This window comes from Nomascus leucogenys, chromosome 5, assembly GCF_006542625.1.
Source record: "Nomascus leucogenys isolate Asia chromosome 5, Asia_NLE_v1, whole genome shotgun sequence".
NCBI lineage: Eukaryota > Metazoa > Chordata > Mammalia > Primates > Hylobatidae > Nomascus > Nomascus leucogenys.
In genome coordinates this window covers 93,074,359-93,100,098 of record NC_044385.1, presented here as the reverse complement: position 1 = coordinate 93,100,098, position 25,740 = coordinate 93,074,359, and the positions used below count along the sequence as shown (strand labels likewise).

Below are 25,740 nucleotides of genomic sequence, written 5' to 3'. Positions count from 1 at the left end.
GGCTCCAACCAGGAGCTGAGGAAAGGAAGAGCGAGTGAGTGGGTGGGCAGACGCGCAAGCACTCGAAATGTACACCTGGAGGAATAAGAGGGAATTCAGCTCCTGGAAAGTGAGTTTTTTGGACCTCCGGGGAGCCTCAGACTTGGATGCTCTCTGTGTTGTCGGTAGGCTTCTCTGTCTCTCCCCTATCTCTTCTGTTCTCTCTTAGAGTATTAGTTTCTCAAAATTTGAAATGCAAACTCTACAAAAGAAGGACCTGATTGATGTAATTTCAGATCACTCACCTTGCTCCTCTGACCCTCAGTCTCTTTGTTAACATGGAGATACTAATAGCTATCATGTGGTGCTATTGTAAATATTTACTAACATGGCAATAGGAAGAAGACCATGCATAGTGCTTTAGTGCATACTGAGAGCTCACTAGAGGAGTTATTAATGCTGGTGAATTTTTAGCTCCTACTGACACATATTATAGCCATTTGTATTTTCCTCTACAAATATTAATCACATTATCTCTTTCCTAAAAATATTTAAAAATACTATTATCAGTACAAATGCAACAGGTACTGTTTTTATTGTTAATATTACACGTAGGTCTCTAGTCAGTTATTGATGTGGAAACAATTTCTAGGACAAAACACTTAACACACCATCCTAATTAAGAAATTTTTTTAAATGAGTAAGAGAAATTGTAAGACAACGGTTGACAACATTTGGATTGTACAAAAAGCACCAGAAAATTTTGTTAAAGAATGCAGATTCCTCTCTCAGGGTTTCTGAATTGGGCCTTCAAGTGATTCATGCAGAACCTACAGTTCCCTGATTCTGTACTTGGGCAATCATTCCTTGCATACGAATTGTTGAGAAATTAAAATATCTTTGTCTGTCTCTGAGTCAGCTATTTCGGGTTGAGTCATTTATTACATTTTAAACTATTAATAGAGTTTAATATCCCTATCTTTACTCTTACTTTAATTCAGAAGGAAGAGAGTTCTGCTGTAGGGAAGTCAATTAAACCACTCATTTCTATAAATATGATGAAGGTAGAAAATTTTATATTACCATAACTCCTGTAAGGTACTTGCCGGCAGATTTAAGAGAATGCTTAGCAGAATATTTATGTTGCATCCAACCTCACAGGTGTAAACTGTGAGTAAATCTGCAGTTGGGGTATTTGATTAGTGCTAGTTCTGTGGTGCGATGGCTCAATACACAAAGATGGGTTTGAATAAATTGAGATGGGAAAAAGGGTTGAATGTAGTCAAGCTGCCATTTCACATTCTTGTTTAGGGATCTATAAAAGCAATCATTTATTTTAACTTCCAATTGGTTGTTTTGTTATCCAAATGTCTTTAGTTAATTTTTGCTTATTCAATAAATAACTACTAAGCACCTACCATGTGTCAAGGAACATGCATGTATAAGAGGATGGTCTATTTTATTCTTTCCTTCACAAAGGCTTTTATTGAAAACTTGAAGTTCAATTTTTTCATAATCTGAGAGAATAACATTGTTTTTTGAAGGTAAAACTCAGTAGAACTATTTTCATTTGAAAGTTATTTCAAATTTTCTCTGCACATTTGTCCCCAGGGAAAGGTGAGTAGGCTGGTTCTTGGGTTTTTCATTGATGAACCTCAGTCAGTTACACGCAGATTATCAATTCATCAGCACATAGAGCCACACAAATGATCTCATATAAATCTACATTTAGATTTGCTTATCAAAAGATTCACTCTGTTTTAAAGCCTCAGTGTTCCTTTAGTTCTTCACAGGTATCTTATAGCAGGCTCCAGGAAAAATAAAGTCCCCTCAAACATGTCCATTATAATTACTTACCAAAAGAAAAATAACATTACGGAAGGCTTTCACCTAGTAAAAGTATTTCTTTCCTCTTTATTTTTTTCAAACTATGTCTGGAATTAAGATTTAACTATGGCAGAATGTGATACTTACTAAGTCAATACCACGTAATATATTTAGTAAAATTATATGATTGGTAAGCTTGTTCTGCTAATACATTTGAAAGATTTCAAAAACATTATTCATACTAGTTTAAATATAAAATATATGGGCATTTCTTTTAAAAATTCAGTGCTGTGCCTCTCTGTCAGAAATATTTTACCATTATTTCTGTAGGAAAATCAGATTTGATTTATATCATTTTGACTTAAGATACCATTTATGGGTCTGTAACCCACCTTATGTGTCAAGACTACTTCTTGCCTCTCCCCCCACCTTTTTGTGTAAATCCAACTTGACATTTTTTTCCCAAGGATATCAATGTCACAAGAACTATATCACCCAAGAAAAAAAAAAAAAAAACGGAAAGGAAATGTTGAAATGACCTGAAAAGATGACAATGACTATCTGAAAACAGTGAGGTGCAAGAAATCAAGCTGATAAAAGGAAATGAAACTGATGTATATTTATAGTAATCTGTTAATGGGAAAATAAATAAGTTCAAGGAAGATTTAGGAGAGACAATGGGAAGCAGACCATCCAGAGAGAAAGCTATTTTAATGACAAGTTGATTCTGGTAATTAAAAATTCTGATACTGAAAAAAAGCCATCAGATATAAACAAGGAAATGATGGCAGCTTGAGGGCTATGTGGACCCTAAAATGTCACTTTCTTGATTATACAATATTCTAAATAACCACCCTATTTCCCAGAACCTAGGATTAAAATGAGAAAGGAATTATGGAAAAAGTTAATGTAAAGAATGCAAAAAATTTGGATACCCAAATGGGTGAGAACTTTTCCAAAAATAGAAATATCCCACACCAAGAGAATAGAGGATGAAAGAGCAAAATGAAAATACTGTAATAGGTTTAGCACTTTAGAGAGCTGTACATTTTTCAACCTTTTTCATCTGACCCGACACCCACCAAATAAGAGAAGTGAGGATAATATAATCTTCATTATCCACGAGAAGGCTTAGGCTCAAAGAGGCTACCATTTTTCAGACTGTCTGTTTTTCTCTGCTACACTCATAACTGCCAGCATCTCTTGTCTTATTACTTTCCTCGGATAGTAAGTATCATAATGATATGATGATGACATATTCTCTGAGATCTCTTATGCTTTCCTTCCAGTAGCAGGTCCTAAGTTTTCTACTGACACATGGGGGTGCAGAAGTCTCCTAGACAACAGTTACATGCCTTGTTGTCTCTGAGCTGCTTTCTGTCTGCACATCGCACTCCCTTTCTTCTAAATTTTGAGCTGGAAGAGTTTTGTTGTGGTCGTTGTTGTTGTTGTTTTCACTTAACTTTTATTGGGGGATTGAGATCACCAATAAATTATTCTCTCCCACTTATTTCTAAGCTAATTGAGAGATGTGAAATTGTGGTGTTCAAGATGAATATGTTGTCACCAGCAGACATGTTGGAGAAAGCAGTTCAAGGTGACCCTGAATCCACCTAGTCCACAGTTTTGGCAAAACCCACTGGAGGATAAATGTGAGTCTGTAGAGCCGAAGCATTTACATAACCCATTGTCTCTCTCTGGCCCTGGATAGGGAGGAAAGGAAAGTACAACCTTCCACTTAGGAACTTTACTAAATTGGTACACCCAATTAAATGAAAGGATTAAAATAGGAAGATAGGAATGTTTCACTGATTGATATCCTTTTACATCAAGAGTGGGATTATTTTCAGCTGTGAAAGAATCCAAATAATGGAAGTTAAAACATGATAGAAGCTTAAATTTTTGCTATATCCTTTGTGTAGTATGGGATTATATGGCAGCTCAAGGATCATGAGGGATCCAATCTTTTTTTAACTTGAATCCTCATTTTGGTATCCACATTCCACGTTGTGATTCAAGAGCACTCCAGCTTCAGCCACTGCATCCACTAGCCAGCAGCAATGAGGACAGGGGAAGGAAGATTATGTACCCTTCCTTCAAGGATGCCTACCTACAATCACAAGCAACAATTCATTCCACAGCACATTGGTCAAAACTAAATCACTTCCAATACCTACTTGCAAAAAGACTTGAAAATGTAATCTTTTATCCTATGTGTTTGTGTTCCAAGCCAAAATTGGAATCTCTAATACAAGAAAAAGAAAGAAAGAATGTATAATGGGGACAGCCAGTATTTTTTTTTTTTTTTTTTGAGACGAAGTTTTGCTCTTTGTTGTCCAGGCTGGAGCGCAGTGGCGCAATCTCAGCTCAGCTTCCCGAGTAGCTGGTATTACAGGCGCCTGCCACCACGCCCAGCTAATTTTTGTATTTTTAGTAGAGACAGGGTTTCACTATGTTGGCCAGGCTGGTCTTGAACTCCTGACCTCAGGTGATCCGCCCACCTGGGCCTCCCAAAGTGCTGGGATTACGGGCATGAGCCACCATGCCCAGCCATACAGCCAGTAATTTCTACTCCACTCACCAATTTCTTACACACCAATGTGCTTTTGGAGGAGTAGAGTACAATTCATATATTTAGTCACTGGTTTTCTTGCTGTGGTCAATGATTTTCCAACTACCTGATATAAGTTTTTACCCTTTCCTAGTTTGATTAATGTTAGCATTTTTTGTTTGCTTGTTTGTTTGTTTCTGCTGCTTTTCTTTTTATTTCTTTGCTTGTTTGTTTCATTAGATGTGGCAACAGGAATGTTTTGACCCTGTTATTATTTTGTTTATCTTGTCTTTGTCAGCTTTCTTTGATTTAGATTATTGTGTACCCTCAGGGTACTTTCTAGTCTTTCGGCTATGTGAAATCTTCTGTCAGCCTACACTTTTAAGAAAAGATGTACACATATAATAAATAGACTCATACCTACTCTCTTATATTATCATTTCAGCTGTGTTGTCAGTTATAGAAAAAGAACATAATTTTTTATATTTGTCAATTGATTTGTAATTAAGCTTTAAAATTTAAGTGTCTTTTTGACCAGGCACAATGGCTCATGTCTGTAATCCCAGCACTTTGGGAGGCCGAGGTGGGCGGATCACCTGAGGTCAGGAGTTCCAGACTAGCCTGGCCGATGCAGTGAAATCCCATCTCTACTGAAAATACAAACAGTAGCCAGGCTTGGTGGCGAGTGCCTGTAATTCCAGCTACTTGGGAGGCTGAGGCAGGAGAATCGCTTGAACCTGGGAGGTGGAGGTTGCAGTGAGCCAAGGTTGCTCCATTGCACTCCAGCCTGGGTGACAGAGCAAGAAGATTCTGTCTCAAAAAATAAAATAAAATAAAAATATATGTGTTTTTTTACTCTTACTGAATTAAAAGCTCTGTGTGACTCATTTGTGTATTTTTCTTTTTTTTGACCACTTTATTGAAGTATAATTCATATACAAAATGCTGTACATATTTAATATGTGTAACTTGGTGAGTTTTGAGATAAGTACATACCCATGAAACTGTCAACACAATCTATGCCATATACCTCTCCATCACTTCTAAAAGCTTCCTTCTGCCCTCTTACTTATTACCATTGTGTATGCAGTAAGACCATTCAATCTAAGTCTACCTCCTTAGCAAATTTTTAAGTACACAATACAGTATTGTTAACTATAGTCGCTATGCTGTACAGTGGATCTCTAGGAATTATTCATCTTGTGTAACACTTTATATCCTTTGCCTAATACCTCCCTCTTTCTCCCTTCTCCAAGTCCCTAGCATTATACTCTCTACTTCCATGAGTCTCACCATTTCAGGATCATAAGTAGTATCATATAATATCTTTCCTTCTGTGCTGGCTTATTTCACTTAGCATAAAATACTTCAAGATCACTGATGTCATCACAAATGACATGATTTTCTCTTTTCTTAAAGTTGAATCTTATTCCATTGTATGTATATGCCACATTTTCTTTGTCTGTTCATCTACAGATGGACATTAAGGTTGTTTCCGTGTCCTGATTATTGTGAATAATGCTGCAGCGAGTATGTGAGTGCAGATATCTCTTCAAAATTCTGATTTTAAATCCTCTGGATATATACCAAAGAGTGGGATTGCTGAATCATATGGTAGTTCTGTTTTTATTTTTTTGAAGATTCTCCTACTGCTTTCCCTAGTGGCTGCATCAACATATGTTCCCACCAACAATATACAAGAGTTCCCCATTTCTCATATTTTCACAAATACTTGTTTTCTTTTGTAGCTTTATTTTGTTTTGATAGTAGCCATTCTAACAAGTATAATGTGATATAGCTCTATAATTTTAATTTGCATTTCCCTGATGATTAGAAGTTTCGAGTACTGCCTTCCCACGCTACCTACAGAAGGGTCCATACAGTGTTGTTCTGGATTCCCGTTGTAACTTAAAGGGAAACTTTCACAATGTCCGGAGCCCTTGATGTCCTGCAAATGAAGGAGGATGATGTCCTTACGTTCCTTGCAGCAGGAACCCACTTAGGTGGCACCAATCTTGACTTCCAGACAGAACAGTACATCTATAAAAGGAAAAGTGATGGCATCTACATCATAAATCTGAAGAGGCCCTGGGAGAAGCTTCCGCTGGCAGCTCGTGCCATTGTTGCCATTGAAAACCCTGCAGATGTCAGTGTCATATCCTCCAGGAATACTGGCCCGAGGGCCATGCTGAAGTTTGCTGCTGCCACTGGAGTAAACTCCAATTGCTGGCCACTTCATTCCTGGAAACTTCACTAACCGGATCCAGGCAGCCTTCCAGGAGCCACGGCTTCTTGTGGTTACTGACCCCAGGGCCGACCGCCAGCCTCTCACAGAGGCATCTTATGTTAACCTGCCCACCATTGCTCTGTGTAACACAGATTCTCCTCTGTGCTATGTGGACATTACCATCCCATGCAACAACAAGGGATCTCACTCAGTGGGTTTAATGTGGTGGATGCTGGCTCAGGAAGTTCTGCACATGTGTGGCACCATTTCCCGTGAACACCCATGTAGGTCATGCCTGATCTCTACTTCTACAGAGATCCTGAAGAGATTGAAAAAGAAGAGCAGGCTGTTGCTGAAAAGGCTGTGACCGAGGAGGAATTTCAGGTGACTGTACTGCTCCAGCTCCTGAGTTCACTGCTACTCAGCCTGAGATTGCAGACTGGTCTGAAGGCGTGCAGATGACCTCTATGCCTACTGAAGATTGGAGTGCTCAGCCTGCCACGGAAGACCGCTCTGCAGCTCCCACCGTTCAGGCCACTGAATGGGTAGGAGCAACCACTGAATGGTCTTAAGCTGTTGTTCTTGCATGGGCTCTTAAGCAACATGTAAATAAATAAGGTTGATGGAAAATAAACAACAGTTTCAAAAAAAAAGAAATGTGCACCTTTACAAATACCTATTGGTCATTTGTGTGTCTTCCTTGGAGATACATTTGTTTAGTTCCTTCACCCATTTTTTAATTGGGTTATTTGTTATTGAGTCAAAGGGATTCCCTATACATGCAAATATTAACCTCTTATCAGACACGGTTTGCAAATATTTTCTGCCATTTCATAGGTTGTGTTTTTATTGTGTTGAATGCTTTCTTTGCTGTACAGAAGATATTTGTTTGAAATCCCACTTTTGTTGCCTTTGCTTTTGATGTCGAATCTGAAAAATTATTGCCAAGGCCAGGGTCAAGAAGCTTTTTTTCTAACTTTTAATTCTAGGAGTTTTACAGTTTCAGGTCTTATGCATAAATCTTCAATCCGTGTTGAGTTATTCTTTGTGTGTAGCATAAAGGTCCAATTTCATTTTATTTTTGCATGTGGATACCCAGTTTTTCCAATGCCACTTGTTGAAAAGGCTATCCTTTTCCTAGTTTTTACTTTTGGCTCCCTTGTTGAAGATCAGTTAACTATTTATGCATGAGTTTTCCTGGGATCTCTTTTCTGTTCCATTTGCCTATATGTCTGTTTTTATGCTCATATCGTAATGTTTTGATTACTGGAGCTTTGTAATATGTTTGGAAAGCAATAAGCATGATGCCTCTAGTTTTGTCCTTCTTGCTTAAAATTGCTTTGGCTATTTGGGGTCTTTTATCTTTCCATATGAATGTTAAGATTATTTTCTGTTTAAAAAAAAGCCACTGGAATTTTAATAAACATCACATTGACTCTGTAGATTGCTTTGAGTATTATAGTTTAACAATATTCATTTTTCCAATCCATGAACACAGGATATCTCTCCATTTATTTATGTCTCCTTTAATTTGTTTCAGTGTTTTATAGTTCTTGGTGTACAAGTCTTTCACCTTCTTGATTAAGTTTATTCCTAAGTATTTTATTTTTTTTTTGATGCTATTGTAAATAAGATTGCTTTCTTAATTTCCTCTTGGACAATCTGTTGTTAGTTTATAGAAATGCAAATGATTTTCTATATTGATTTACATATTTTTCTTAAAATGTACATGATTACATAAATATAAGACATAAACAAAGGTTTGTGAAAATTTTTTAAAAAGAATAACCAAAAAGATGGAAAAGAAGGTTCAGGTAAAAAGGTAGACAAAGAAGACAATGGTGACATGGGTGAATTATTTATGCTCAATTTCATAAAATAGAAATACGTGGAACATAGGTAAGTACAAATTTGAATACTTGGGAATCAATTGAAAAAATTATGCTCAGTGCTAATTTTAGAGTATATTACACATCAATTCATCATTATTCAATACATATAATTGAAAACATTACTAAACACAAAGTGGGCAGAAAAACAAAAAGAAAACATTTTTATTTACTGGATTTCATAGCTGCCATTCATTAGTTGATATATAAAATAATTGAATATTGCCCTTGTATGCTTTTTTTTTAACGTAAGTAAAACAACTCTCATGCTTTCATGAAAAGAACAAACCAAATGCTACTGAAAATAATATCTTGTATCTTAATAATAAATGACAAACCTCTGGACAACACTACTAGCAGATACACATTATTTAGGACATTCGTGGTTTAATGAACTCTAAGGCTCATGACTGACATTGCATGTGGTTGATCTTAGCAAACTAAGCATACTTATAATCAAAATATTGATATCTCAAGACAAATATTTTATCAATGCTGTCATGACTCCTTAGTATTTGTTTTTCTCCATGAAACTGAGGATACTATGTAATAAAAAGACCTCTGCTTTTTGTGGTGTATGAGCATGAAAAGGCTATAAAAAGATAAGAGATTTGGGCTTTGTACCTAGCTGAATTTTTCAACATAGTTAAGGATAACTCTGAGAAATAGCATAGATAAAATTAATAATTTCTTTGGGAAGTGATATCAGGCAAATGAGTTTTGCTCAAACCATCATATCCACATTTTCATTCTAAACTAATAAATTACCGGTTTTTCTTCATGTAAATGTAATTGCCCATTCTAAGTGTTGGATACCTATGTTATCAATTATTACCATCATATCATATTTGAGTGCTACTTGACACAGGGTAGCCTAGATGCCATCCTTAGTGTTCTGAGTCTTTGCTACTAAATAGAAATAACATAGTCCATGAAGGCATAATAGATAAGACTGGCACTATTAATTAAACTATACCTAGTTTTTGTGTTTGTATATTTAAAAGCTATATATACATGTGTGTGCATATATATATATAATATATCATAATATATATTGTATATTATATATCATATATTTATCATATATATTATGTACACACATGCACACACACACACATATATATACATGCTACATAGTGTTATACATGCATTTTGTTTTTCTACACCCAGTACCATACCTACAATAGTTTCAGAGTCAATGAAATAAGATAGAGTATCTGGACACACTTTTAATTCTAGTTAGGCATGATAGAATTGCTTTGAACCTAGAATTAGGTTAGCTTTTTGAGAATTTTGCAGTGCTGGGTAGGATGCAAGCAGAGTGATTGTGAGGCTGATGGAAGATACATGGTACAGCCATCGGTATCTTACTGGAAGTTCAGATTGGTGGCATAATTGTTCACTTGGACTGAAGGCTGTATAAAACTTGTTATCTAGATCATGGAAAACATGAAAAAACGTATTTGTAAAGACTAGTTGCAGAAGTATATTAAGGTACAGTAGAAATGCAGACCACATACTTTAAGGTTCATCTAATATTAGACAATGGTAACAACATGTTTTCTATGAGCAAGCTCAGTATCCAGAGTTCACGTAGCCGTGGGAGGCAGAGCTCAACATTATAGCATTGTGGGGTAGAACAAAGCTTCAGCCAGAGAACAGACTCAAGACTGATCTTGGAGTGAAACTAGAATTCTAAGACACCGCCAGTTCTGATTACAAAGTTACCACTGTGAGAGAAGTAGAAAACTGACCTGGGAGCAAACGGACTCCTACATGTTCATTCATGAGGTTCTAATGTAGGAGTAGGTGTGAGCCAAGAAGGCTAAAGAGTTCATCAGTAACATTGTCAGTCAAGAAAGCAGTCCTAGAGCATCAATAGTTCTAGGTGGGGGAGGCTGAGGGAAACATGTCCAGAGAAAATAAGTTGAAAAGCTAAAAGGTGGGAGAAGATGATCAATTCTTGTCATTTTCTTTTGCATTAACTAAGGATGACCAACATAATACAAGTTGAAATGAGAAATGAAGGAAGTTTTCTAATTTAACAGAAATGGTATAGGGAAATATGCAGAACAATTATACTAAACATAGGATTTTTTTAGACCAAGAATAAACAATTTAAAATGGAGTGACCAAAATGAAATTATGACATACTTTGTAATTCTTACAGAATTAGAGAGGATATGCTAATCATCATGTAGGGGCCATGGTATGTGATATGCAAAAGACACTGACATGAATATGTCAGGAAATTTAGGGCTGTTTCCAACATGTAAATTGCAATTAGAGGCAAGACTAATAAAGATTTTGTATAAGTGATATAGGAATAGCCTGTTTATAAGTAACGGTTGGCTTAGAACTACTTAGGAACTATAGGTTTTAATTTTCACTACAACTTAGCAATCTAAATATCTTTTTCTACCCCAATAAGAAGTTAATCCTCTATATTTATCCAGCCCTGCTCATCTTCTTTAGCTATATTCAGACTTTCTGAGCTGAGGAAATCTCAGCTTTATAGTCATTAATGATCATTATCCTTAAATGAAAATGTACTGGAAATAACTTTGATATCATTCTTAGTGGGTAATTTAAGGAATAGAATGGGAATATTAATGTTGAAAAAGTACAGTGTAATAGCCACGAAGCCTGCTGAAGAGAATACCAAGCTATAAGGATCACCAGGGAAGAAGGTGTTCTTGTCTGATACATCACATTAGACTGCTACTATTCCACTGCCCTTGCCAGAGTGGGGAAAGAGCAAAGAAATGGGGAGAGAAAAAGAAGGAGGTTAAAAAGACCTCATCCGTAACTTCCAAAGCAAAGAGAAAGAATGTCAACCAACACAACCTAAGACTAATGTGGCGATCTTACTTCCCGATGACTTAAAATACTCGCATTCTGAGATTATCAGATTAAATTACTTACTACTAATTCATTCTGGACCTCTCTATTTTAATCTGACAATTTAATATAACTTTTACTCTGTCTTGAGGAAACATTCATGAATGTAAAGTCCCACTTGGCAGATACTACCTTTATACTCTTCAGTGGAAATAGAACACTCGAGAGCACTGTACCTTTGTAGCACCACTGAGACTTTGTCTCAACAGTAGATAGGACTCAGCAAGGCTAGGCTTAAGCAGCAGGAGAAGCAACAACACCCTGGTGAGCCCTGAATACAGGAAGAAGAATAAGCCATTCGTCACTCTTCCACTTAAGACTATACAGCTTCTACTGAGGCAATGCCACATGCCAATTCAAGCTACTCCCTCAGTCACAGCCACAGACATTCCACTGATTTCCTTCAGCCTTCTGGTGTGGCATTTAATATCTATAGGCTGATTCCATCTATATCTCTCATAGCCACAGTTCCTGAAGATACCATATTTTACTTATCCATTGCTTTCATGACTTTATTAATATACAGTTTTCTATTCCTTCTACCATATTGTACAATCCAACTTCTTTGCATTTCCAAAAAAGTTCACTGTATTTATAGTCTATTTGTAGAAACTTCTATTTGTTTCCACAGACTGAAACTTGTATTTCTCTCCACGATTGGACATTGGTCCTTCTCTCACCTCACATTATTGTCCACGAAGTCTGGAGACAGAGCCATGACCCATTCTTCTAACCATGTTTTTCAAAGCTTGATCATTTTTTTCTCCCTCATATAAAACACTCTCCTTTTCTCAAATGTATACTCTCTTCCTCTTCTTTGTCATTAATATATCTTGATGGGTCATTTGCTCTTATTCATTCAGGAGTTCAATTGAACTAAAGTCTCCTTCATTGTTACCCCAACTCCTGCCATTAGACTGAAAATGTGCATGTCTATTTAGATATCCATCAATCTACCATTTTAAAAATTTTTCTACATTGAGTGACCTCTACTGCCACTCTATTTTGGCATCTCACTCTCAAGAGTACATCTTAAACTTCTAAAAAAAAAAAAAAGAATTCATTTTCCTAGTTTATCACCACAAATGTCTATTCTTCTATAATATCATTTATTAAATACGATGCCTGTTATAGAGAGAACGGTTTAAAATATTTGATTTTTTTCAATGGAGATAAAAAGATGAAAATCTTCTAGAACTTTGAAAGGAATATAAATGTCAGAGTAAATTTTTTGAAGTTGTAGAGAGAAGATATAAGAAAGATAATTTTTTGAAAGTTTTAATAGAGAAGAACAAAATTCCAAAAGTCTATTTATAAAGTTGAATAAAACAGAAATATCACTGAGTATTAATCAAGAAAAACACAAAAGACATAATTAAAGGGAGATGTGATTATACATAAAAATTAAATGTATGAAATGTATGAAGATCATAAAACATATAAATAAATCAAAATCTTAGAAAAGCGAGCAATTTCTTGAATACTGCTTAACAAAACTGAGAAAGTTAAAGAGAAACTGAAATGACTATAATCATTATTGAAATAGTATCAGTAGCTGAAAATTTATATCCTGAACACAAAACACACACACTAGACCCCGATAGCTTGCATTGCTCCTTATCATGCTGTTGATTTTCAAGCTTTTAAATAAGGTATTTTTTGAAATAAAATTTTAAGGTTACATATTACTCCTTAAGTTGTTTTTATTTTTCAACAAAAATGCTCCTGTGGGCTGGGCATGGTGGCTCACCCCTGTAATCCCAGCATTTTGGGAGGCCAAGGCTGGCAGATCACCTGAGGTCAGGAGTTCGAGACCAGCCTGGCCAACATGGCAAAACCCTGTCTCTACTGAAAACACAAAAATTAGCCGGGCAGGGTGGTGGGTGCCTGTAATCCCAGCTACTCAGGAAGCTGAGGCAGGAGAATTGCTTGAACCAGAGAGGAGGAGGTTGCAGTGAGCCGAGATCGCACCGTTGCACTCTAGCCTGGGTGACAGCGGGAGACTCTGTCTCAAGAAAAAAAAAAATGCTCCTGTGAAAACAAAAGTCTTCCTTCTTCACAAATGAAGAAACAGAAAGTTAGGATGAGGAACCATACAGACAAGGTAGTGGCAATCTCCCTAACTATTCCTGTTACCATAGCTGCAAAACAAACCATACTAGAACTCAGGGACTTAACGCAACATTTGTTTTGCTCATGAATCTGCTACCGAGAAGGAACATCAGAGAATTTATAGACATGTTTTAAAGACATCAAAGTAACCAAAGTCTGGTGTTTCTAAAAGACATGAATGGAGAGAAGTTAAGATGGAGACTTACAATTAAGACTACCCCAAAAAGAATTACCTAAAATGACTGAGAAACTGAAAGAGTTTCACCCTCAGTGAAAGCGTAAACTAAGAAAGCTCAACTGAGAGAGGGAGAGAAGATAGATGAATGTGTCTTGGCCAGGATTCTTGAGACAAAAACAGGCCAACTTTCTGTTCAAGAATTCAGGATCGCTGATCCAGCCCTGACTTGAGTTTGCAGTTTGATGCTCGTAAACCTTACCTCATAGTCTGAAACTGTGAAATACATACTGAAAAACAGCTACATGGATGAAAGTAAGAAGTGGCCCCCAAATTTTCCAGAGAATACTAGTAAGAAAAAAAAGATACCCATCTCATTTTATAAGATTAATATTACAATGATAAAGTAAAAGCAATGTACCTAGGTAAGGAAACATATTCTTCAGTCTCCCTACAGACAGTGGTAGACATGGGACTGTTTTGTCCAAATCCACATTGGTGGTTTAGGATTCTGAGAGGACTTCTTACCAGAGGGCTGACTCAATTTCGCATGCCCTTTTCACCTTTTCTCTTGTTTTACTTCCTGCCTATGTCAGAGGCAGTTACGCCAGAGCAACTGCATCTCGAATAGGAGCTGGGTAAAATGAGCCTGAAACCTACTGGGTTGGATTCCCACATGGTTAAGGTATTCTAAGTTACAGGATGAGATAGGAGGTCAGCACAAAATACAGTTCATAAAGAGCTTGCTGATGAAACAGTTTGCAGAAAAGAAGCGAGACAAATCCCACCAAAACCCAGATGGCGACGAGAGTGGCCTCTGGTCGTCCTCACTGCTACACTCCCACCAGCACCATGACAGGTTACAAATGTCATGGCAATGTCAGGAAGTTACCCTATATGCCCTAAAAAGGTCGGGGGGAGGGCATCAATAATCCACCCCTTGTTTAGCATATTAAGAAAATAACAACAACAACATAATAATGGGCAACCAGCGGCCCTCGGGGCTGCTCTGTCTGTGGAGTAGCCATTCTTCTATTCCTTTACTGTCCTAATAAACTTGCTTTCCCTTTACTCTGTGGACTCACCCTGAATTCTTTCTTGCACGAGATCCAAGAACTCTCTCTTGTGGCCTGGATCGAGACCCCTTTCTGGTAACACCTAGACTCCAGAAAGTGATTATGTTATAACTAGAACTCTTGAAGTCATTTTTGGAGACTGAAGATAGGATTTATAATTATTTGCCTACTTTAAAATCTCCCATTTCATCTTTCTAAACAACATAGATTTACTGTCATCTCTCCTCTTCCTCTTCTCTTTCTTTTTTTCTTGTGTTCAACACTTGTATAAGGGGAAAAAATACAACAAGATTGTAAAAGTGATTTATTTTCGCCATGTAATAAGAAACCCAGTACTATGGCAGTGGCCTTAAGATGTCTTTGATGCTTCAGGCACCATCTACCTATGGGGCCTGCAATCTTTGAAATGTGACTTTTATCCTCAATTGCAACATGGCATCTGCACTCCTATGCATCACAAAGACATTCCACAAGATAAAAGTGGAAAGGGGAAGTAAAGGGAATGGCAGCTAAATCTGTCTCTTTTAATCCAAGAATACACAGCTCTCCTGGGTGCCTTGCCCAACATTGTTCTACTTACATCTTATTGGCCAGAAATGTGTCATTAGGCCACACCTAGATGGGCAGCAGCTGGGGAAATCAAGTGTTTAGCTGGGAACAATATTAAACCACACAGAATTGGGTTTCAGTTAGTAAAAATGAAAGGCAGAATGAATATTTAGGGACAGCCAGCACTGTACAGTATATATCTTCTTTCCTCGACATTCCCATCTCTATTTGTTTAATTTTATGTAGCAAGCTAAAGTGACTGGAATATTTAATATTTAGTCCAAATTAGACAAATGGATATAATATTCAAGACAAAAAAAAAAGTCATGGAATTTCATTAATGGTTTTAATTATTGTTACATACATACATACATACATTAATGGTTTTAATTATTGTTACATACATTTGGCAAATCTTTTAAAGAAATTATATTGGTGTGCATGGCAGCATTCAGACTGTTATATTTATTTAGCTTTAAATTAGCATTCTGCTTCAATTTATTAAAAGAAAACTGGGATAACTTTTTCTAACTTCCCAGTGAAATCTTTTGAATATTATTAGATTCCTAACCCAAATGTCCTTACTATATTTCCCTCAGGCATTTAGCCATTTTGTTACATCTTACAACAGCAATAATTCTCTATTCCATAAAAAATGGAATTTTACAAGCAGGACAAACGGCTCCATAAATTAACAGGAATACCTGCCTATGCTGAAACAACACATTTCTTTCTTATTCATACTTTTGTGATGTATTTGTCTCGAAGTTACACTCTCATTTTTCTGAAATTTACAGCTTCTTTTTATGGGTTGAAAATCCAGTGAAAAATTGGTTGACACCTAGAATATCAAGAAGAAAGGAATTTATAAGAAAAATGAGTATTTCAGATATAAATGTATTCTCAAAACATGTATCTCATCCTAAAATGTTCCTGAATGTATTCAGTAGAGTAAGATTTTTCTCCCAACACACTTGAATAATAGTATGTGTGTAAATTCCCATGCAGTTGAGAATCTTTCATTGCATTCCTAGATGAACTAACCTTATTGATAATATATTCCTTCTGTTTAAGAGTGTGTCTACTAGTACTAATCCTGTTCTATGCATGATTATTGATGAAGGAAACTAATTTGTAAAAACAATAGTATAGCAATAATAGCTTATACTTTGCATTTCAAAGAACTTACATATTTCATACAATTTTTTTCTTACATGTTACAAATGAGACACTGTATCAGAACAAGTAAGCATTTTCATATTTTTATATTTGAATTATGTAGTCATTGATAAGAGTAAGGAATGGAACCCAAATGCATTCCATAAGCCAGACACTTCCATAAGCCATGCAAAGACTGAAAATAACATTTGTAGAAGTATGACTTTCTAACATTTCTTTTCCCTCTTATAAAAGTGCCTATTAAATACCAAGAAAAAGTATAAAAATCCTAACATTACTAAATTACTTCAAAACATATGTGACTTAAGAATGTTAACTTCAAGATTATGAAATATTTCTTTTAGGATACTCAGAGAAAAATCTCTTGACAAAAGCCTATATTAATTTATATTTTATAGATGTATAATTAATATCTCTGGACTTATATAGTTTCTCTGCAACTGCATCAGACTTCATTCATAAATATGCATTAAGCAACTACTATATGCTGGGATCCATACTTCTTCGAAAAAAGTTTCTCAGTTTATAAACTTTCATAAAGGTTTGTAGGAGGAAAAAGTTAAAGCTAAAATTAGTTATGCATTTATCCTACATGACTCTTGAAAACTAAAACATTCAATATTTTATTTTTATTTCTATTTCTATTTCGGATTAAATACAGAGCAAAGATTGCAGAGAACACTTGGAAAGCCATTCCAGTATTAGAGAATTATGAGTTCTCTACATTCAACAAGTATTACTAAAAGTCTACTGGAAACATCTGGACGATTAAGCAGATACAAGAATAAAAAAGACATATGCTTTGTCCTCAATCACTTAACATTTAGCAGACAAAAACATAACTATAGTTCAAATGGGAAGTGAAATTTGTTTCTCACAGGTGTTCAGTGGAGAAAGAGAGAAGGAATGTTATCTTTGGGATATCCAAGAAGTGTTTTCCATATTTAATCTTCATGACAGACTTGCAAAAGTAGACATTCTTTTTTCCACTTTATTGTTAAACAAATGTGAAGAAATTAAATTTGCAGTCTCTGTCAGCCTATGTCTCAGAGATCTTGTGAATGACAGTAATCCCACTACCCCCTCTACCCCTCCATGACCTGCATTAATCATCAAGTATTTGCAAGAAATAGAACTTGGTGGGTTATGTCACTTCAATTTTGGAGCTGTCTGTTGCTGTAACACAACCTAGGATATCCTCAATCAAAGTCTTTCTGAGTAAAAGAGCAATAAATGTAAACGTTTTAGTGAGTATAACAAGAATGTAAAATGGTGACAAATTTATTTTGGCTAGAGTATACCACCTGTGTAGGGTGGTAATGGGGGATTAGATTGTAAAGGCCGGTTGGGACTGTCATGGAAGTCCTTTAATGCCAGGTAGAAAGCAATTATTCTCAATATAGTAGGTGTAATTCAGTATTTAAATAGCAGGCTCATTCTGATCACATGAAGGTTAATCACCAGCAAGTAATGCATAGAATAAAAATGATTTCTAATCTAAAGAATCAATTATACTACATGTTAAAGTTGTTCTCTGTGTAAAATAGATATAAACAATCCTTCTCTAAAATGGTTTTGAGATAAGCTAAAAATAATCATTTTGGAATAATAACAGTTAAATATGTTAGCTACATTTAGTGGAAAACCAGTAGATGGCATTGATATTGTTAATAGAAATATTTTCTACTAAGTCAGACATAGCAGCTATTTAACTAACAGATACTTGAAACCTTTTTTCGTGGAGATTTAGTTGTTTTCCCTTAAAGTATTGCTAGGGTTATTGTCATTGTTCAAAAAATGCCTTCTCATAGTTTGAATCTCATCATCAGTGACTGATGAATCTCATCAGCAGTGACTGGTTACTGTCTGTAGTGTAATATATATTAAAGGTTGGCTATCACTCAATGTAGAGCCACATATAGGGGTGGATACTGGGCTGGGAGAAACTGATACTACTACAAGAAATGTGGAGCCCAGAAGTAAAAACAGATAGAAATGGTGTCCAGTAGTTTGTAGCAATCACAAATATCAGTGCAGCCAAAGTGAGTGTCCAAACCACAGTAGAAAATATGGATAAGGGCATTTTGAAACTCACGGAATGATAGTGCACACTCAGGAAGTCTGAAGAAAGGTAGAAGATCCCTTTACCACACCTGCCCTCCACGTCTCCATGTGCTAGCATTATTAACAGAATGATAATCTGTGGGTGTTGCAAGAAAAAGAGAAAATAAAGTTTCTTCCAGGTCTATGGAGATGCTTTAAAAGTGACCAGAAGACGACTGTGGAAAGAAGACAATAGCAGAGCTAGCAGAAGTAGAATGTGATGTAATGTCTAACATGCATTTCCCTCAGCCCTAGCATCTCCCCTGCACAAATAATTGAAATATACATACAGTCTTTGCAGATTTGAACTTCCCGATATGCTGTACACTATTTGAAGACCTCTATAATAATACATGATCAAGAAGAATTATTGTTGCCAGGCGTGATGATTCACAACTATAATCCTGACACTTTGGGAGGCTAAGGTGGGAGGATCACTTGAGTCCAGAAGTTCAAGACCAGCCTGAGCAACACAGCGAGACCTCATCTCTACAAAATACATATAATATATTAGATGGGCTTTGTGGTGCACACCTGTCATCTCAGCTACTCAGGAAGCTAAGGCAGGAGGATCACTTGAGCTCAGGAGTTCAAGGTCACAGTAAGCTATGATTGCACCATTGCACTCCAGCCTGGGTGACAGAGAGAGACTCTGTCTCAAACAAACAAACAAACAAACAAAAACATTGTTGTCATTGTTGTAATAGTCTAAATTACAAAGGGTATCCACATTTTTTTGGTACATTTGATTTAGTTTGAAATTAGGAAGATGAACCATGAAATCGATTTCTTTTTTTGTTTGTTTCGTTTGTACATTTGACTAAATTTGATCCTAATCAAATCAAAAGATATTAATTGATTTTGGAATCAAAAGACATTAATCCATTTTCCCAGAATAGCAGATCTTTATTCAAATGCACTTTGGAATTGCTTTATAATCAACTCCTCTCCTGTAGCTTCATAACATAACCAGGATATTAAAGTTTCTAAAATGTCCCACAGTAACAAAACATCTTTAACTTGATCTGAGTTAAATAAATATTTATCCTCAGGGGAAGATTTTCTTCATTGTTTCTTTGAAAACTACTTAGTAACATCCCTTTAATAGTAATTTGAGAAGTGCTAGACCAGAATGCTTTAGCTAGTGTTTCTCAAACTTGGCATTATGGATACAATGGGCCTGTGTGTGTTTTATACTACAGCATAACGAATCAAATTTTGTGACTTTAAACATCTGTTTCTTAGCTCATAGCTCAAGATGGTGTGGCCAGGATCTTTGCTCTGGCTTGAACTGCATTCTCCTCTAGTGATTCAAGGTACTCTCTGAGCCTATTCCTGTTATGGGCAGAATTCAGTTTTTTGTTGTTGTAAAATTGAAGTCTCTGTTTCCTTGCTGGATGTCGGCCAATGACTTCTCTTGGCTCCTAGAGGCTCCTCTCAGACCCCTGATCAATGGATCCTTAAATCTCCACAACAACCTCCCTTGTGTTGAATCCCTCCCATGCTCTGATTCTCTCTCATTTCCACTTTGGTAACAATCAGGAGAAAACTATCCTCTTTTAAAGGGCTCATACCTGTTTATCTCCCTACCTTCAACTCAACTGTGCCACAACAATCATAGGCATGAAATCTCATTATACTCACAGTTCAGGAATTATGCAGGGTGTGAACACTGGGAGGGGGATGTAAATCTTCAGAGGCATCTTAGAATCCTGCCTACTACGGGACCAGATAATTCTTTGCTGTAGGTGCCATTTCATGCATTGTAGGATATTTAGCAGCGTCTCTTGGCCTCTACCCACTAGATAAGTTGTCACAATAAAAAATGTCTTCGGAACGCGTCAAATGTCCCTTGGGGTGCAAAATTTCTCCAGATTAAGGGTAATTATTTGGTTAAAATCCTATCCTATTATCATAAAACTCATTGCAAAAAATATATATATTCATAGCCTTGTCTTTTAAAAAGTTCAGTAAGATGTAGATTGTATTAATTTATTAATATAATTGCATTAATAATTTGAGCTGATCATTAAGCATTCATTCCAACATTAGTATAATATACATTTTTACTCACATGGAACTACAGCATTGGTTTAGCTTTTCTACTTGAACAGCAATTGTGATAAACTTCAGTTTTTTTGTTTGTTTGTTTTTGTTTTTTTTTAAGTAGATAGGAGGCAGAGAATTGGGAGTTCTGGAACTTCAAAGAAATTGGACTCTACTTAAAATATTGAGATACTTCATTAATACAAATTACAGTTTAGACCCACATCTGCCTTCAAGTCCTAGTTTCCCTTCAATTTGTTAGGGGTTTTCCACCTGTGGAATTTTCTCTATCCTCTTCAGATTCATTTAGATCTTCAAAACGAAGCATTTTCAGGGTTTTAAGTCCCAAAGTTTTACAACTAACTCTATAAAGTAGAAGTACCTTTTATTAGTTCTAAACAGTATCTTTTGTGAGTTTCTGGGGACAGCCTCTTCAAACATTCTCAGATTACTGAAAATTTTCATGTCCGTCCTCTCATAATATTTTTTAATTTATGGATTTTATAACATTTCTTCTTTGTTTTTATTTCTCCAGGTTGAAGAATCCTAATTTATTTTTTAAAATCATTACTTATATAGAAATGCTTTCACCTCCATAATTCATGAGACTTCAAGCTTTTGTGATGAGAGGACTCTGCTTTTTGAAGCCTTGGGATCCCTTGTGTGGAGGGAAGATCAGTGATCTGATGCTGGTGGGGCACACACTCAGGAGCTGTGTGACTTCACACAACTGAAAGGTGGATTCTGATAGTCTTTACCCTAACCTAGGAATTATATCACATGCCTTTTAGAATTGCTTTAAAAAGTGCAAGGTATAATGCACAAGGGCCTAATATAGTGTTTAGCTCATAGAAGTCTTTAGTAATTTATTCATTCATGTAACAAATACATTTTGAAAACTAGTCTGTAGTAATGCTAACTATTTAGGAGTTGAAAACACACGCACAAACGTGCATGCACACACACACACACACACACACACGCTAGGCAGGGCCCTGGTCCTCACTGGTCCAGTAATTTTTGTATGCCTATGAAGAGAAGGGAGAGCAGGACTAAGGTGCTGAGTATGATGTTCTCACTCCATTTGTTCAAACTTTAACAGAACTACTAGTAAGCAATAGATTAGTCATTTATATCCTGTGATTATCTTCTGTGGGGAACTTTATAAAATACAGACATCTAAGCTAAGTCCACACTGCAGGATACTCTAATACATTAAGTTTCTAGTGGGGGATACTATCTGAATTTTCAAAAAGGGCCACAGGGATGTTTGCTCCATAATCAAAGTCCAGAAGTTATGGCCTTGTGGGCAGTGATTTAGGGATGCTTAGAACATCATCTATTGACCAGTTGGGGGCTGCTGCTTTAATAATTTTATTGCATTGTTATGGATTTTCTCAATGTAGTAATTTCTTGCCTGAAGTGCAGTTTCCAGAAATGCATATCTCAAGTCTGAGGGTATTTTATACAAGTGTAGAATAATATTGTAGTTTTGCGCTCACTTCTCTCCATCTAGGATTCTCAAATATGCCAGCATATTGTGTTATTTTATTGTGATATATTTAAAGCAAAGCACATAATGACACTTTATCCTGGAATAAGAGTGACTTATAAAGAATCAAATTAAAACTGAAGTCATTTTCTTATATCTAGTACAGGTATTTATGTTATCTACTGTGAAGTTCATATACTTCTCTTCCCTCCATATAATCTCTCATGATAATCTTTAGATTTTGCTACTCATTCTGTCACTTCATTCTTCAGAAGATTTAATGACACCTAAAAATCCAGCAGGCTTACTAATCACTTTAGAAATCTTATTATTTCTAATAATAAGAAATAATAATCTTATTATTAAGATAAGTAAATGATAATGGTCTCATAAGCAATTTTTAGAAACTCTTTTGTTCACAGCTTTCAATCCATCTATTTAATTCTCATCTATGTTCATTGACTTTCGTTTAATTTTGTATTCATAACCAATTGTTTCCTTATTTCCCATAATCCTTTGGTTTTTCAACACTCCTTTTTTCAAAGATATTGCAATGCTGCAGGTCTAACTGTATCCCTGTTCCTAAAAAAAAAGTAAATGAACAACAACCAAACCAAAATTCTAATAATTAACCAAAGTGATTTCCACTTACAAAAGTTTTGCTTTCTTTTCCATAATATATACAGTTCAATAAGTGTCCCCTAATCCTACTTTTTATTGCATCCTAACAAACAGAAATCTGTATGCAAATGAGACTTAATTCATTTGCTCCTCTCAGGATAAGTTTAATTAGTATTCTTCAAGGAAGTATTTGTTAATTGTGTGGTATTATATTTTAATAATTTTATCCTTGCATTTTTTTCTCCAAATTCTTGGTAACTGCCTATTTGGTAATCTCTAATGTTACCTTAAAATACTGTCTTTTCAGATTTTTTTTATATCACAGTTATCAAAGAGATATATATTTTACCTGGTGACTGAAAAAATATCCACCACAATGGATGATGACCCAGAGGAATTTTTCCAACCTGCACACTTTTCTCCACTTTTCATAGAATACAGTAGTCCCATTTGGGGTTAATCCAATGTGCATCCATGCATGTATGTCTTTGAGCTCCTCATTGAGTTAGAACTTGAGGTTCCAGAACTGGATTTGATTTGCTTTGTAAAAAGGAAGTAGGGTCCAGGAGCAGTTAATACCTATTGCAAATGTAATTTGTAGTGGTTCTTCACGTTCTTCTAGTATTGTTGTTTCATAATGATCCTGAAATTCACCATCCTTTCTAGAAATTAGAGATAAGGCTCTATAATGGAAAGTGGATGTGATTTGTGCTTTTGTAGTCTTCTAGAACAGGTACATGTGTTGATGTGTTGCCCCATTACCGTGATGGACACAGTCCTAGAAAAAGGGTTTTAAGTTTGGTAAATTTCACATTTTTTTTTTAAGTTGAGAAGTAGGGTTATTTGCCTGTGACAATTTGCCAAAGGCGCTAAAAATCATTTTTCTACAAAGATTATTCAAGGCAAAAATAGTTTGGAATTTTCTCCTTTAAATATACAAAGTCTCCGCGGTTTTTTCTGGGATGATGATGAGTCGCTTCCAAAAATACATACTTTTGAGTTGCAATGTCTTACACTTGAAGAAAGCCTAAAGGCAAGAAAGCTTAGATATTTGAAATTGCCAAGTTAAATATGCTAACTTATATTATCAACTGATATGTATGTTTAGTTAAGAATGTAAATGTTGGTAAAAGATTCTTACACAGAGGTTTTCTCTCAACTTCCAGGAATATTACATTTACATTTAAAGTTAAAAAAAGGACTCATAAAATTAAGTTGACCAGCACAAAAGATAATACCCATGAAATTAAAATAAGTTATAGGAATGAGAGCCACAGAAGTGAGGCAAGAATATTACTATCCAGAGATTAAATATTTGATGAATTATTTCATTAAACAAACTATAGTAAAGACTCCAACATATTTTTAATCTACTTATGCTGTATCATCACAGGATACCATTTTTGAATAAGAGACAATGAATATATAGAGAGAAAGAACAAAGAAGTCATTAAAGTACATGTAAAAATTAAAACTAGGAAACAGAAAACTAGCTGTAAGTATTCAGAACTGTGAAGTTCTTTTTATGTAGTATTTTGGTTTATACAGCTGTTGACAAGTCTTATAAAGTAATAAATATATATATCTTAAGCACAGTCCACACAGTTTTAAACATTTTCTAAATGGAACAACTACACTAAAAAAATTAAAACTAAAAACTCAGAATTTAACAAGTAAACTAAGTATAATATATTGAATTGATTGCTACAGATTGGCAAGGCAGTCTGTTTTAGAGAAATAGACTGAGCTTTGAAGAGAACACTATTTTAAATTCCTGCTCTGTCACAAACAAGCTGCATAAATCTGTCATATCATTTAACCCCTCTAAATATGATTGCTCATCTGCAAAATGAAGATGTAAGTTCCTAGAGCTGGGAAGAGGATTACCTGAGAGATGACATTTGTAAAGTATTTAGTAGAGTGCCTAGCATGTACCAGGCATTCAGTAAGTGGTCGCTATTGTGTTCAATGGTGAATTGTTTTTCCCAAGGGTGGAGAGAGTGAGAAGGCATGTAAAGAAAGGTTTCTTTGAGAAGATACTGTTGGAACTTGACCGCAGGCTTGTCTTTTGTTTGTATGTGTGTATGGTTTTGTTTCTGTTTTAGAAACAGGATTGTGTAATGATTCCCAGGCTGAACCTGAACACCTAGCCTCAAGTGATCTTCCTGTACCAGCCTCCCAAATAGCGGGTGTGAGCCACTGAGGCTGGCTAAGAATCACTTCTATATGTGCCCAACAATTTGTTCTAAACTTGTGTGTGTCCCTGACCTTATGAGCCTTTATAGTTTTAAAAAGGGTACAGCAAAAAGAAAATAAAAACCTACAATTAGATTTATTTTAAAAGTTGATGTGCATCATGGAGATTGAAATATGATGACCAAGAGCAGCTTTTTCAAAATACAAAGCATGACATTGTATTAACTACATTCAACATATCTAAGTCCTAGCACCTTTGCATCACACATTACATTAAATTAACAATTATTGACTTGATAAATTTTGCTAGGAATCAGGACAATTTCACCTATGGCTTAACAGCTTTCCTGAAAGTGTCCCTTAATATTTCCAGTGAGAAAGAGATTACTCAGGGTGAAAATAGGAAAATGAAGCCAATTTCCAGGTTAAAAATAGGGAAACTAAGTGATGGTGGCCCTGCCACTTTGAAGAATTACAGACCTTCAAGCTCTCATGTCATTCTGAGACCTCGTTACTTTACCCTTTTCTTCACAGGCATGGGAAGAAACAATCGGAATAAGAACAGTGGTTATCATTGTGGTTTTCAGTTGTGGTTAGAAGTAAGTGAAACTGTTAAGAAAGCCTGAAATCAGAAAATATGAATGACTGAACAGGTCCTAATCATTGGTTCCATTTTCCATGTAAGTCTTCAAGTTTGCTGTGCAAATATTTCGGAGTGTTTACATTATTCACAAAATCATTTGTCCACCACATAATTACTTAGTGCCTGTTAGGTAACCAGGACTATGATGGGAACCACAGAGAATCCAAAAAGAAA

General features: G+C 35.7%; 1 pseudogene; it reads left to right on the top strand.

Moving 5' to 3' along the window:
* Window positions 1-6,284: 6,284 nt before the first annotated feature.
* On the top strand, window positions 6,285-7,156 carry LOC100591155 (annotated as a pseudogene).
* Window positions 7,157-25,740: the final 18,584 nt, after the last annotated feature.